General features: G+C 34.9%; 1 protein-coding gene and 1 long non-coding RNA gene across 9 annotated transcripts in view; both read left to right on the forward strand.

The window, feature by feature from the left end:
* LOC105489946 (protocadherin 9) overlaps positions 1-14,120 on the forward strand; it is a 944,009-nt gene that overhangs the window by 735,826 nt on the left and 194,063 nt on the right. The window lies entirely within an intron of this gene.
* The window catches only part of LOC139359184 (uncharacterized), a 103,952-nt gene that overhangs the window by 25,499 nt on the left and 64,333 nt on the right, over positions 1-14,120 (forward strand). Inside the window, exon 1 of the long non-coding RNA XR_011615022.1 lies at positions 1-14,120. This exon is cut by the window's left edge and continues 25,499 nt beyond it; it is cut by the window's right edge and continues 40,745 nt beyond it. This is a non-coding gene — a long non-coding RNA (uncharacterized lncRNA).

Consider the following 14,120-nt stretch of genomic DNA (forward strand, 5'->3'; position numbering starts at 1 on the left):
TGCCTTTTTAGAATGCTCTAGTTCAAGAAGTAAGGTTTTCGACTGATCATCCAGAGTTATGTATGTATATATGTATGTATGTATGTATGTATTTTGCAAGTAAACATAGAATGGATGTTCTCCATTTCCAAAGCACTATGTTGAATCAGAAGCATCATCTCAGTGTCCACCTTGACCGAGGATAACTTCTTCCCAATCCCCATCTGGCCTTGAAGGTGATACCATTGAATAAAATAAGAGCTGAATGTCCTTAGCTGGTTTCAATGTGTTATTTCAGATTATTTATTCCGGAGTCAGAAAATATAATTCTGTTTAGTGTTTTTCAACGTGTCATTGCTTAAAGCCTGCATGTAATGTACCTGAAGTGTTTTTTTAAATGCAGGTTCCTAGGCTCAAGCTAGAATTAGAAATCAGAATGCTAACAAAGACGATGTTGAAACATGCTAACAAAAATCTCTAATTGTTTGCCAGAATTTTTAATTTTCTTGTTGCACTTACTTTTAATTATGAAAATTTTTAGTCATAACCTTAGAGAGAATTGTTTAATGAAACGTCATATACCTATTGCTAAATTCAACAATTATTTTAAAAATCTATTTTTTTTCATGTTTTTTAACTCCTTCCTTGTTCTTCTTTTCTTCCCTTCTTCCTTTATTCCTTCCTTCCATCCTCTCCTCGGTCTTACTTAACCCATTGATATAATCACACTTGATAAAATTAGTAATTATTTACTGTCATTTATATTCAAATTGTGACAAATTTCTCAAGAACAATATTTGTACATTTGGTTTTTGTTTCAATTCAGGGACCAAAAAGAATTAAGACATTGCCTTCGCTTGTAACATATAATAAATCTGTTTAATCTAAAGCGTTCTCCCCTGCCCAACTCATTAAAAACAATTTTTAATGTAATGGATATTTTTATGAAACCAGGTCAGTTATCTTGCAAAATATCCCACAAACTGGATATGCTTTAAATTTTTAAAAATAACATAAAGATTTTTTAAATGCACATACCTTAAAGGGTGTGTACCCCAGAGTGTCTGGTTTCTGGTCCAATTGTTGGCAGTAGAATGGTGGGCTATGGAGAGAGTGAGAGACAGAGAGAGAGAGAGAGTCACAAGCACACACTTAAATTAGGTAAGTCTGATGTACACTCAGGATATATTTATCTCCTCAAACTCATGGCAAATTTCAGAAAGCTATTTCAATCATTTAATGACTTATTTACAAAATCAAAAGCTACCTCCATTAGATTTGCATTTCATTTTTTGTCAGGCTTGGTGGTTTGTTGTCCATATAAACCTTGTCTATTCCTACTATTTTATGCTGTGGTAGAATGTTTCAGTATCTTGTCAATGATTAGCAGTTAATCCAATATCATGTCGTATCAATATCAATATCATATCTGAGAGCTTACTGTTTTCTGAAGGTTTGCCATCTTAAAAGCATAGAAAATTCTTTTGATAGAAATTCTTTACATAGAAAATTCTTTTGATTAGTAACTTTGTTGAACTTATTCTTTAGCCAACTAGATTCCTTTTCTAGCCAGGTTCTACATCTCTGCATTCTCATAGAGCAAAAATTTATATTTTATTTTCTTTCAACTATTACAGTTTGTTTCCCCATTGATAAATTAACATAAAGTTATTTTAAATTCATAAGTCTTAAAAATTTATTCAACATAATCATGGTTTATTATTGCTATTGTTATTATTAGTGAAACATCATATTGTCATAATTATTTTACTATTATGTTGAAAATGTTATTAAACCTTTTTAGTATTGCAATTGCAATCATTATTAAATATAAAATGTATGTGGCATCATAGTCATTGAGCATTGATTAAATGGTTTATTCACCCATAGCGTGACTCTATGAAAAACAAATGTATTGACGAAGTGAGCTGTTTCTATAAATCAGCTAATCTTTCAAACTTTGATTATGTCAGTGCCTAACAGAGAGTAAGAAATTAATTACTACTTGTTGAATGAATGAGTACATGGTTTCCATGATAACACAATGTTTTAAATGTATGATGTGGTAACTTCTTTGGTTATGGTAGCTCCTTGGTAACTACTTATGCTGTTCAGTTATTTGCATTTAGTCTGCTTTTTGTTGACCAATCTCATTTAACGGTTTTAAATAATTTTTATGGTAGCCAATTACATTACCATGGTTGCATGAGATATAAGTGGATAATTTTGAAAATATGAACCCATTTGTATTATTATTTACTCAAGTATGTCAAATAACATATAGACATGTGCTAAGTTTACTAATACAACTGTTATTGTAATAAAATAATTGATTATTAAGAAGAGAACCTTGGGAACAATCTGCAGTTGCTTTGAAAGTTTAAGTTAGGAACGTAATTTGTTTCTTTGTCTCATAAAAGAAGACTTGCTGACTAGTATCCAAATGCCACAAACATATATTTGCCACACTGACATAAAAGATAAATGAACTTTTCCTCCAAAAAATAAATATGAGATTTACTTCAAGTCTGCAAAAAGATTTAAATGTAAAATCTCCTATTATCTGATTTTCTTCTGAGTATTTTGCATTCCTTTGGAATATGCTCTAATAAGCATATAGTCATATAGGAAACATGTTTATTATTTTATTTCTTTATTCTGTAGTATTCTAGTCTAGATCACAGTTTAGGATCTTCACATAGGTGGTGAGAACTCACTCTGGATATTTTTAATGAGACAGGATATCCACTTCATTAATAAAATATTCAGAAGGACAAAGTCCCAGGATCGCACTTAGCTCCAGCTTGCTCACCTTTTCTTTGTAACAATGTATCTAATTTGTTGTATTAATTTGTGTATATTTCATGTATTCGCCAGAGAAATTCATTTAATTTGATCCTGACCTTATTATTCAAAGCTTAAATGTGAAACATAACCTTTTCTCCTGAAGTGGTGTCACAAAAGGTTGCATCTTAGTCGTGCAGCTGATCAATGGCTGTCATGCAAAATGAGGCTCCCACCAGCTCTGAGTGGCACCTGGTGGTTATTTATAGCATGACCAGCAAAGCCATCTATCTTTTCTGACAGCTCACAGTGTTACTAACCCAGCATCATGTTTTTCTCTAATGCCACTTGCAAAACATCCACCCATGTATTCTTCATTCCTTTATTGAACCCATTTTAAAATGCATATATATCTATATCTATCTATCTATATATAATTTTATATATGTAACCTATTTAATGCTAAGGATAGAATGACCAACATTCAGAAAGCTTTTATATGTATTGATTGGAGAAAAAGTTGAATGATATTGAGATTTGTGTCTATGTAAGACAAGGCCGGTAGACTGAGGAACCTTATTATCTCATAAGGTAATACAACCGTGAAAGTAAATAACTACAAATCACAACAGCTATAAATATACATCATGAAAAAGTAATATCAGAACAAAAGACAAACAGCAAGTATCTTTTCTGTGATGTTTCTCTTTAAGATCTCTTTTAAAGGAGTTTATTTCTCAGAAACCCGAGCACAAATCTTCTCCCTCATTTCATTGATCCAAATTGAGTCATATATACCCATTTGAGAATCAAGCTTTGTGGCCAGGGGAATGCCATGCACCTATGGCTTAGGTCTGGGTGACCTGAATCAATTTCATTGATGCAAAGTTTAGAGAACAGGAGATGGGGCCTACCACTATCACAGTCTCGTGATGTGGAATCAGCTTAACCCAAAGTACCTGCACTAGGTGTGGCTAATAGAACATATGTCTAAAGGAAAGAGGAAGAGAGAAATGGACCATGAGAAGTAATCAATGATTGTTTAATAAAAGCATACGTTAAAAACTTACCTTTCTATGAGAAAAACACATATGCTATGTTAAACTTAACTGGGAAAGTGATAATATAACAAAATGAATAAAGGAATTGCATTTACATGACACAGTGCATCAGTTAAACTCTCAAAATAGCTAAGTATTACCCAAACAATTCAAATCAATGGCAGACTTTGTGGAAAGTATACGAACTAAAGAGAAGATAATCAGCTTTCAAGAGTTGAACTTGGAAACCAACAAGTCACTTAATGCTCTAACGTGGGATATTTGCATTCCTCACTGATCACAGTACTGTAGTTCCTCACTACATATTCACTGAGCACAATCTCTCTCTCTCTCTCTCTCTCACACACACACACACACACACACACACACACGATATCCCCCATCCTCACCCAACACACACACCATTCCTTGGGCCAAAACCTGTTCCATTCTAGGCAGCAAAATTTACCTGAGAATTTCAGTGAAAACCATTTAATAATTTATTATTATTTGAAAATAATTATTATTTGAAAATAATTTAATAATTATTAAATATTCCTATTGTGCTTTAAGCCAAGTGATCATTAACCACTGTTTAAAAAAGAACACCTATGGACTTATCAAACACAATCTACATATCTGAATCCTATCCAAGTGTGCTTTCATTTAAAGAGGGGAGGCAAAAGAAGTGCCTGTTTTGTAAGAGGCAGTGAAAGAATTTACTGAAGTTTAGCATTAGTTTAAAATAGATGCCAGTAAATAATGTATGTACCAATGTGAGAGTATATCTCATTTCTATAAACTGAGGACTTAATTAGCCAAAAGAATTGGTAGACTAACTTAAGACAAGCTGTCATTCTCAACAGCGTAGCCTGAAGCAGGGACAGATATGCTGGGCAAAGAAAAGTCACAAAAGGTTCTAACTAAGGAAATACATTTCTCCAGATTTAACTTTTACCTATGAGAAAAAAGGCTTATTTAGATCAGGTTCTGAGATTATAATTGTTTAGCTTTGCTCACAGATTTTGCATTAGGATTTTTTTAAATGAATTTTATGTGCCTTGATTCATCTATTAAAAATAGTTCAGGAAGCTATAGATTTACACAGTTGATAACTCTCTTCCCTAAAACACTCTATTAGACCACCACCTCACCTATTAAAAACAGTTGGACATTACGAGTTGATCTGAAAAAGACAAAAATAAAAAACAAAACCAGTAAAATAAAAGCCACACAAATTGAGGTGGTAGATGTAAAAAATAAATAAACCTTATGCTAAATATCAAGAACTACACCCATAAAAATTCCTCTCCTGTTCTTTCCACTTTAATTATCTGGTTTTAAAGTCCACAGATTTAAAAAGCAAATTAGAAGAGATGGATAGCAACGGGCTTTCCCATTGAGAGCAGCACCACATGAAGCCGGCCAGTATAACAGGGTTCAGGTCTTAGCAAATCTACAGAGAAAGCATTAATGGAAAAATTACCGTCTCAGAACTTTTGGCAAAAGTCAAAAACTCTAAAGAACTCAGGAGGCCTTAATGGCACTGATGGCCTTCAGCAAAGGACAGATGTTTCTAATTATGAACCTAGATCATCCCTTTTATACACCACATTCTCTTCAAGAAGTCAGAAAAGAGAATACAACATTTAGAAATATTTCTACCCAGTGCTTGAATTTCTGTGTTTATGGAAATCAGGAGGAATCAGAATATCACTAGCTTACTCAGTTACTAAGAGTTTTGCAATAGATATGGTTTATCCTGTTTGAGGACAATGAAGTCTGAACATTTTAAGACTGTAGCTACCTCTCCATGTTCTTATCATAACAGAAACTGATTATACTTTAAGTTTTGCTAAGAATGTATGTGTGTAATTGATGAGGCTTCTTCACTTATTTTGTGGGAACAAGAAAATCATGCTACAAACTAGGCATATAAATATGGAAATTTCTTCATGGGATTTGCAGTGGAGAAAGTAGATTTATAAGGAGGCAGCAAACATGTAATTGCATACTAATAAAAAAATGTTGACTGGGTAAGGTGGCTCATGCCTATAATCCAAGCACTTCAAGAAGCTGAAGCAGGAGAATCCCTTGAGCCCAGGAGTTTGAGACAAGGTTGGGCAACATAGTGAGACCCTGTTTGTACAAAAAAATAAAATAATTTGCTGGGTGTGGTGGTGCATGCCTGTAGTTCCAACTACTCAGGAGACTGAGGTGGGAGGATTGCTTGAGTCCGGGAGGTTGAGGCTACAGTGAGCTGTAATCTACCGCACTCCAGTATGGGTGATAGAGCAAGACCCTGTCTCAAAAAAAATTTGCTAGAGGACTTCTGGAGTAAGAACAAAGGGTAAAATTCCAAGTCTTGGAATGCTGGGTTGTTGAGTAGACAGATAATAATTTTTCAATGTGATAACCCAGTGATATGTGATATACAACATCACTATCAATCATGTCAAAACAGAAACATTATGGCTAATTCCAAAGAGCAAAAATAAAGTTAAAGACAATTTACATTTAGTTTGAAAAGTGTCTACCTATATATTAATTCTGTAGATTGAAAACTTTGCAAGTTGTTAAAATTATAACATCACTTAGCAAATAGCAAAGGATTTATAATGCACTTAAAAATGCAACTATTTTTGTGTGTATACAAACATATATTTCAGTTCATTTATTTTATATTTTATATATTTTGGTGTACTCGCCTACGGGAACTAATTAATAAAACCATTTTTATAGGTTGGTTTGTTTTATTTAAGTGTTTAATCCATCTGAAATGCATTTTTATGTAATGCAATATAGAGATTCAATTTTATTTTCCTCAAGATGGATTACTAGTACTTTTTATACCAGCAACTTTTATTAAATAATTGATTCTTCTCACATAAAATTGAGCTATCACCAGTGTAATTATATTAATTCACACACATATATAAATTTTCATCTATGTGGACCTGTATATATCTCTATTTTATTTATGTAAATTATTCCTCTACCAATACATATTATTTGATCACAATAGTTCTCATAGAATTTTCTTAGTTTTTTTTTTTTTTACTCCATTATTAGCTGTCTTGGCTGTTTATTTTTCCACATAAATTGCTGAGTTTTTATACTTATGCCACATAATTACTCGTAAAAATCTCTTATCTTTGCTCCATGATTTATCACTTTTTAAAAATAATATGTTGTTGGGTTTTTTCCCCTGGGCTCTGTAATACCGATTGCATTTGATTTTCTAGGGCACTCATTTGGCCCTCAATTGGAACCATCCCTTTATTAACTGAATTTTTAAGTAGGAAATCAGATTTGTTAGCAGTAGAATGCTCCATGGTATTGCATTTGAATCTCTAGAGGTCATCTCTCTTCTTAAGCAATTCTATGTCATTAGATCGTTTTGTATTTCTCTGAACCATCTCCTACCAGATATCTGAACCAAATCAAGACACGTTGGCTTGATTTCAGCATCAGCTCTTTCTAGCTCAGGAGTGGTTGTTGGAGTTGTATAGTGTAAACATAAATTGGTTGCAGCATAAAATTTCCCTAAAATCTCAGTAGTTTTAAAACAAATGTAAGTTCTCAACCATGAAAACATGTTGGATGCTGTGTATGGCTCTACACCAGGAAAGCTGTGGTTCTACTCCATATGTCTCGTCCATTTGAGGACTCAGTGCTGATGGTGAACTCTGCAACACAGATTTCTGCAGTATCTTCCCAGAGTGAGATATCTTCTGGTTCTCATCCAAAGGTTCACTGATCCTGCTCTACAAGCTTACATAGTCAAATTCATTCCATAGATCCTTAGTCTTCATTGCATCTGGCTTGAATTATCCATCAGATTAACTCAGGAAAACTAAAAAGTGGAGTTGGTAATAGAGATGAGGGGAAACTTTCAGGTATGATTCTAAAATTCACCCAATAAAACCATACTTGATAGGGATTTGAAGTGGTAGCTCATTTTTCATAGGGATAGAACATTTTGATTATTCATACAAGTCATTTTACAACATTTAAAGATGTACATATAATATTGCAAATATTATATGGACATTGACAAAGTAAGTTTGGCAAGTGATGGAAGAGTTGTTACTATAGCAATACTATAAATATTCAGTGCTATATTAAATTTATAGAAACAATTACTATAACAAAAAATCCATATAAAGAAATTTAGTGATGGACATATATGTACTTCTAGTAAATTAATAGCTATAAATTAAGCCTCCCTAAAAAAGTGGGAATTGTTCTTTTATCCTAGATATGATGTGCACAGACTTAGATAATGCTTTGAGGAATTATTGCAAGTCACCTATATACTTTTGTACATTGCAATTTATGGAACAACATCAAGCATATACTCAGTTGATATTGAGAGCCTGTATTATTTACCTATTCAAAGTACAGCTTGATCCACAATGGAAATCTATAGCACTGCATCCTGGCAAAACAAGAGAATCATTGTCAAAACACTTGCAAATGCATATATTTATTGTTATTTTGATATGTTACTATAAAAGAGAACATATGGTGATATGTTAAATGATCCTTTTAAAATCTATAATACAGACAAGTTAAATGTAATTAATTGTTAAACTCACTAGTCATGTGAAAAAAATTATGTATATGCACACCATCAATGGTTCCATAGAATTTTTTAATGAAGTACATTTAGTGGCAGGTATGCATTCTCTAGGTCACTTCTGAAATTGCACTACCCACTAAAATTCCAGTGATACACTACGAGCTTTTTCTGGCCACACGTATTGTCAGTACCAATCTCATACAATAGACATAAACCTTTAGCCAGATTGCCTCTTTATTATTTGGGACAACCAGTACAACATATAGTGTGGTTATCCTTAAATTAGAAGTATGAAAAATAAGCAAATTTTAATTTATGAGACCATGCGTATTACGTATCTAAACTTGAATAAATAGTGAAACTCAAATAAAACTTTTTGTTGTTGTTGTTTGTTTTTTTTGTTTTTTTTTTTTGAGATAGCATCTCACTCTGTCCTCAATGGCACAATCATAGCTTACTGTAGCTTCAACCTTCTGGGCTCAAGTCATTTTCCCACCTCAGTCTCCCAAGTAGCTGGGACTACAGGCATATGCCACTATGCCTGGCTAATTTGTTTTATTTAATTTTTTTTGGCGGGGGAGAGGGTCTAGCTGTCACTGAGGCTGGAGTGCAGCAGCACAATCACAGCTCACTGAAGCCTTGACCTCCTAGGCTCAAGCAATCCTCCCACTTCAGCACCATCCCCAACTCCCAGGAGCTGGGAGTACAGATGTGTGCTACTGTGCCTAGCTAATTGTTTTTCTTGTGGTTTTTTTTTTTTTTTTTTTTTTTTTTTTTTTTTTTTTTTGTAGAGATGGAGTCTCACCATGTTGCCTAGTCTGGTCTCAAACTGCTGGGTTCAAATGATCCTCTTGCCTTGGTCTCCCAAAATGTTGGGATTACAGGCATGAGCCATCGCACCTGGCCACAACTGAAACTCTTTAGTCCTCTCTAAAGTTGAGAAATTTTGATATTATTTAAAAACTAGACTTGACTTGTATCATGCATATTGTATATGATAACATCTTTTAATATGTTGTGTTAAAAATAAAAGATTTGTACCCGACACAGTGGCTCACACCTGTAATCCCAGCACTTAGAGAGGCCAAGGCGGGTGGATCACCTGAGGTAAGGAGTTTGAGACCAGCCTGGCCAACATGGTGAAACCCCGTCTCTAGTAAAAAAATATAAAAATTAGCTGGACGTGGTGGTGCATGTCTGTAATCCCAGCTATAGGAGAATCACTTGAACCTTGAACCCAGGAGGCCGAAGTTGCAATGAGCCGAGAACACTCCATTGCACTCCAGCCTGGGTGACAAGAGCGAAACTCAGTCTCAAAAAATAAATAAATAAAATGAAATAATAGAGTTGAAGAATACTTTATTAGTTAAAATAAATTTATAATAAATTATGTATTATCATAAGTCTCTATGTCTCTATATATGATTTTGTCATATGCATATATACACATACATGTATACCTTTCTGGTGCGTTTCTTTTTTCTCCCTTGAATATATAAACTGAATGCAAGGACCAAGTCTTATTTAATATTGTTAAATCTGAATCCAGACCTCACTGACTGATGTAGATATATACACGAAATAATTCCTGTAAGAAATATTAATTTAAACAATCCAGCATATGATTTTATTAACTTAATGGTCAATAGTCTCAGAATAATTCATTCTTACATAGAATGCTTATAAATATCAAGAAATAATGTATAAACCTTTCAAGGTAAATTTTATAGCAATTAGTACATGAAAAAACTATGAAGGAAATTAGCCTTGATGAGGTTTTCCAACAGCCTTAGACACGTTTCCGTGGCATAATATTCTATTCTTTAAAGAAACAAACAGAAAACGAAAGTGGTTTTAAATTTTCCCTAAGCTATGCTTCAAGTTTTCAAGAATACTGTTTAACTGTCACTACTGAACACCTTAGAATTTATCATCCACCTTTCTATTTCACTTGCTTGCAAAATGGAAAAAAAAGTGACAGATATCAGTGTTTTAAAATTGATTTTGTGAACACATAAATAACAAAAATTGCAGGCACATTTTATTTTTAATACTAGGGCGAACTTTAAAGGGTACATGTGTATATCTATACATCCTTTATTTCATAACAAGTATTTGTAGAGTTTGCTTCATTTTACAAAGCATTCTTACATGTTTTATTTTATTTGATTTTTACAACAAGCCATAGAGGTATTCACATAATTATCTTTATTCTACAGATAGGGAAACAAAGTCTCAGAGGAGTTAAGTGATGTTCCCAGGGCAGAGTTTGAATCCAGTCACATAAGAATTCAGATAGCCCACTTTTCCCATGGCGTGAAGCTAGCGCTCTCTCATTATACGTACATATTTGTGTGATCATAAAATGCACCTGGCACTGAATAACCATCTCATACAGGGGTCTGTGTTAGAGTTTCTTTCTCAATATCAATGGCAGCTAGGAAACTGTAGTTTAATCATATAAACTGTTTAATACTGCTAGAAATATGCTATTCTAGAATCTACTCTTCCATCTCGAATTTAGGGTACTTTATGAAAGGTATACCAGGTAAAAATAATGAAATGGGAAAAGTTCTTTTATCCCCCTCGCATGGTGTGTGATGTGGGTGGCTCACTTCTTCAGTGTCTGGCTGCTCAAACCTCTAGGGGAGCATACAGATGGGCAGGCTGTGGGGCTCTGACCCCACGGCAGTATGTATCTAGGGGTGTGTGTTTACAGTTCCTGAAACCCCAGTGGGCGTGTGTCTCAGGGTGTTCTCTTAGTTTGCCATCTATAGGCAGCTTGTGTTAACCAGCTCAATTAAACCTCCTTCCTTGCCACAAGGACAGAGGGCTTTCTGTATCCCAGGGTTTCTCGCCTTGGTATAGAGGAAGTATCCAATCACACATGGGCTTGGAGAATAAGTGCAAGGTTGTATTGAGTAGAAGTAGCTCTCAGCAGATGGCGGAGCCATAAAGGAGATGGGTTTCCCCTGGAGTTGGCTTCTTGGTGTTCAGGGCTCTCCTCCAAGTGCTCCCGCCAAACTCTGCCTTGTCCTGCCGGTTGATGGCTTTCAGGCATGTGGGGGTGCTCCCGTTGATGTCCTATTGCCTTACAACAGCTTGTCTCTTCTTCTACCCATCCGCTTCTCTTGATGTCCAGCCCTTTCTATGTCTGCCTGCTAGGGGTCTCCAGTTTTTGTAGGCCCAGGATGGGGGTGTGGCAGGCCAGGGTGGTCTTGGGAAATGCAACATTTGAGCAGGAAATACCTGTTCTCACCTAGGTCCATGCGGTGGAGCCCTAGCCAGGGACCATGCCCTCCTCTACCCAGCACTTCTCTCCTCCACTTCGATATCATTTAAAGGGACCATGCTCTTCCCTTCCCAGCACTTCCCTATCAATAACATCCTGCTGCCATTTCCTGTTAGAAGCACAAATAGCAAAGGAATACCGAAAGAGTATTCCTTTTAACAAAATGAGTTTTATTTACTTTTCTATGTGTACACTCAAATAAGTAGACACTCATGGTGATAATTTTCCCATGTTTCACACTCACTTCATGTCTCCAAGTTGTTGTTGACATAATAGGAACTTCCTTCACCCTACATTTCAGGACATTGTTGTATTGGTGAAGGTGTGGTTGTGATAAATTTGACTCTAGTTTTCTCACCTCTATTGTCCGTTGAAATAAAGATACTGACACAAATATTCCCTTCTCTAGCCATAATATACAAATCCATAATTCCTGTGTCAGTATATGCTTGTTTCCTATAAAACAAAAAGTGCATATAATGCAGAAAGAGCTAATTCTGTGTAATTCCTCTAATCAGAGAAAGTAATAAACACTTTCAAGGCCAAACATACAGATATAACTGCTCATCTCTTCTGCGCAGTTCCGATGAATTAACAATTTCCAAAATAGATTGTAGACTTTTTAGAACATGAGTCACAAAGAATATTTTTTTCTAGCATCAATCATTTGGCATACATTCTTCCCAGTAGCAAAAACTCTCTGCGGTGTCCATGAATTCCAAAGCAAAGCACGGTGGGGCTTAGTATGTGTAGGAGGAAGTGGGCAGCAAAGGCCAGGAGAAACAGCCAGAGGCCCTTAGAAAAAGGTTACCACAGGACCATTTGTTCTGTTAAAATCATGAAACAAAGCTTCAAACTTATTTCACGTTGTTTATCCCAGTGGTGAAGGCTGGATTTCTAGATTGACGTTGTTACAAGTATGAATAATGTTTATATCACAGTATTGGAGAATGATCAGAATTAACCAAATATAGGGGAGATCAAAATAAAGAATACATAAAACTGAAGTAAATCATGTTATAGAAATTAAAAACACTGCTGATGCTGATGAAAGAACTACTTTTTGTAGATACAATACTTAGAGTTGTCCAACCAATAGCTCTCCCGGGATGTGCCTCCTTTCCTTGCTTTCAGAGACTGATTGTATTTGGGGTAGCAGTAAGTCTAGCATCATGTGATAAATGGTGTGTTGTTTAAACCCATCATGACAATTTGGTTCTATTTTTTGAGGCACTTAATTTCTCAGCTTTCCTGCAGCTAAGGGTGGTAGAGTGACCCACTTCAGATTAGAGCAACATGAGAAGTCTCCTACAGAGGGGCCTGCATGTCCTGAAAAGTGTGCTTTCTCCCTCATAGACAGCAGTGGCTAAGGCTGCTTTCAGATGTTATTCCTGGAGCGGCAGTAGCCACATTGGGAGACGGAAATGACAAATGTTAGATTAAAAGGCCAACTGCCAAAAATGGCAGAGTGAAAAGAAGAAAGCGACTGGCTCTTGAGGACATTTTTGAGACCCAGCTCCACCATTGTTTTTCCTATCTCCAGCTATGTGGGATATGAATGCCTTGATGGCTTCGGCTACAGTTACAATTCTATTGATACTGTTACATGTGCCTGAGACCATCCCACACTAATAAACTCCCTCTCCATCTGCAAAAATGAAAGGTGCCCAACAATAGAGTTTATGGTTTCTGGTCAACACACTGGGTTAAAGAACTTAGAATTTGTGTTTTATTTTTCACTGTTGATTGATTGAGTGTGTATTTTGTGTGTGTGTGTGTGTTTGTGTCAGGACTTATGATTTTTATTCAGTGTTTTCTGAAGTATTGTTGTTAATGATTTTGCTTTGGATATCTTTCAAACAAACCTCTTACAGATGTAGGAATTTTAGATTTTGCTTAATTTAAGAAATTGGGTAGCAAGAGGTAGATTATGATTGTCAATTATTTTCTCAAAGACAGAATATTTGTAATTAGATCTACAACTAACTGAATAAATTCAACATTGTGCTGTGCTGTTTACATGGTTTAATAACACAGATGTTTTAAATTACAATATATAGTTATCTGCATATCTTGGAGATTTTGCAGGTTTAGTTCCAGACTACTGCAATAAAGCAAATATCACAATAAAGCAAGTCATACTATTTTTTGGCTTCCCAGTGCATATATTATAAAAGTTATGTTTACATTAATTACACTGTAGTCTATGAAGTGTGCAACATTATGTCTCAAAATGTACATACCTTAATTTATGAATACTTTATTGCCAGAAAATGTTAAGAATCATCTGAACCTTTGGCAAGTTGTAATCTATTTTCTGTTAGAGGATATTGCCTCAATGTTGCTGGGCTGCTGACTCATCAGGGTGATGATTGCTGAAGGTTGAAGTGGCCATGGCAGTTTCTTTTTTTTTTATTTTCTTTCCTTTTTTATACTTTAA

The sequence above is a fragment of the Macaca nemestrina genome, chromosome 16 (genome assembly GCF_043159975.1).
Source record: "Macaca nemestrina isolate mMacNem1 chromosome 16, mMacNem.hap1, whole genome shotgun sequence".
Taxonomy (NCBI): Eukaryota; Metazoa; Chordata; class Mammalia; order Primates; family Cercopithecidae; genus Macaca; species Macaca nemestrina.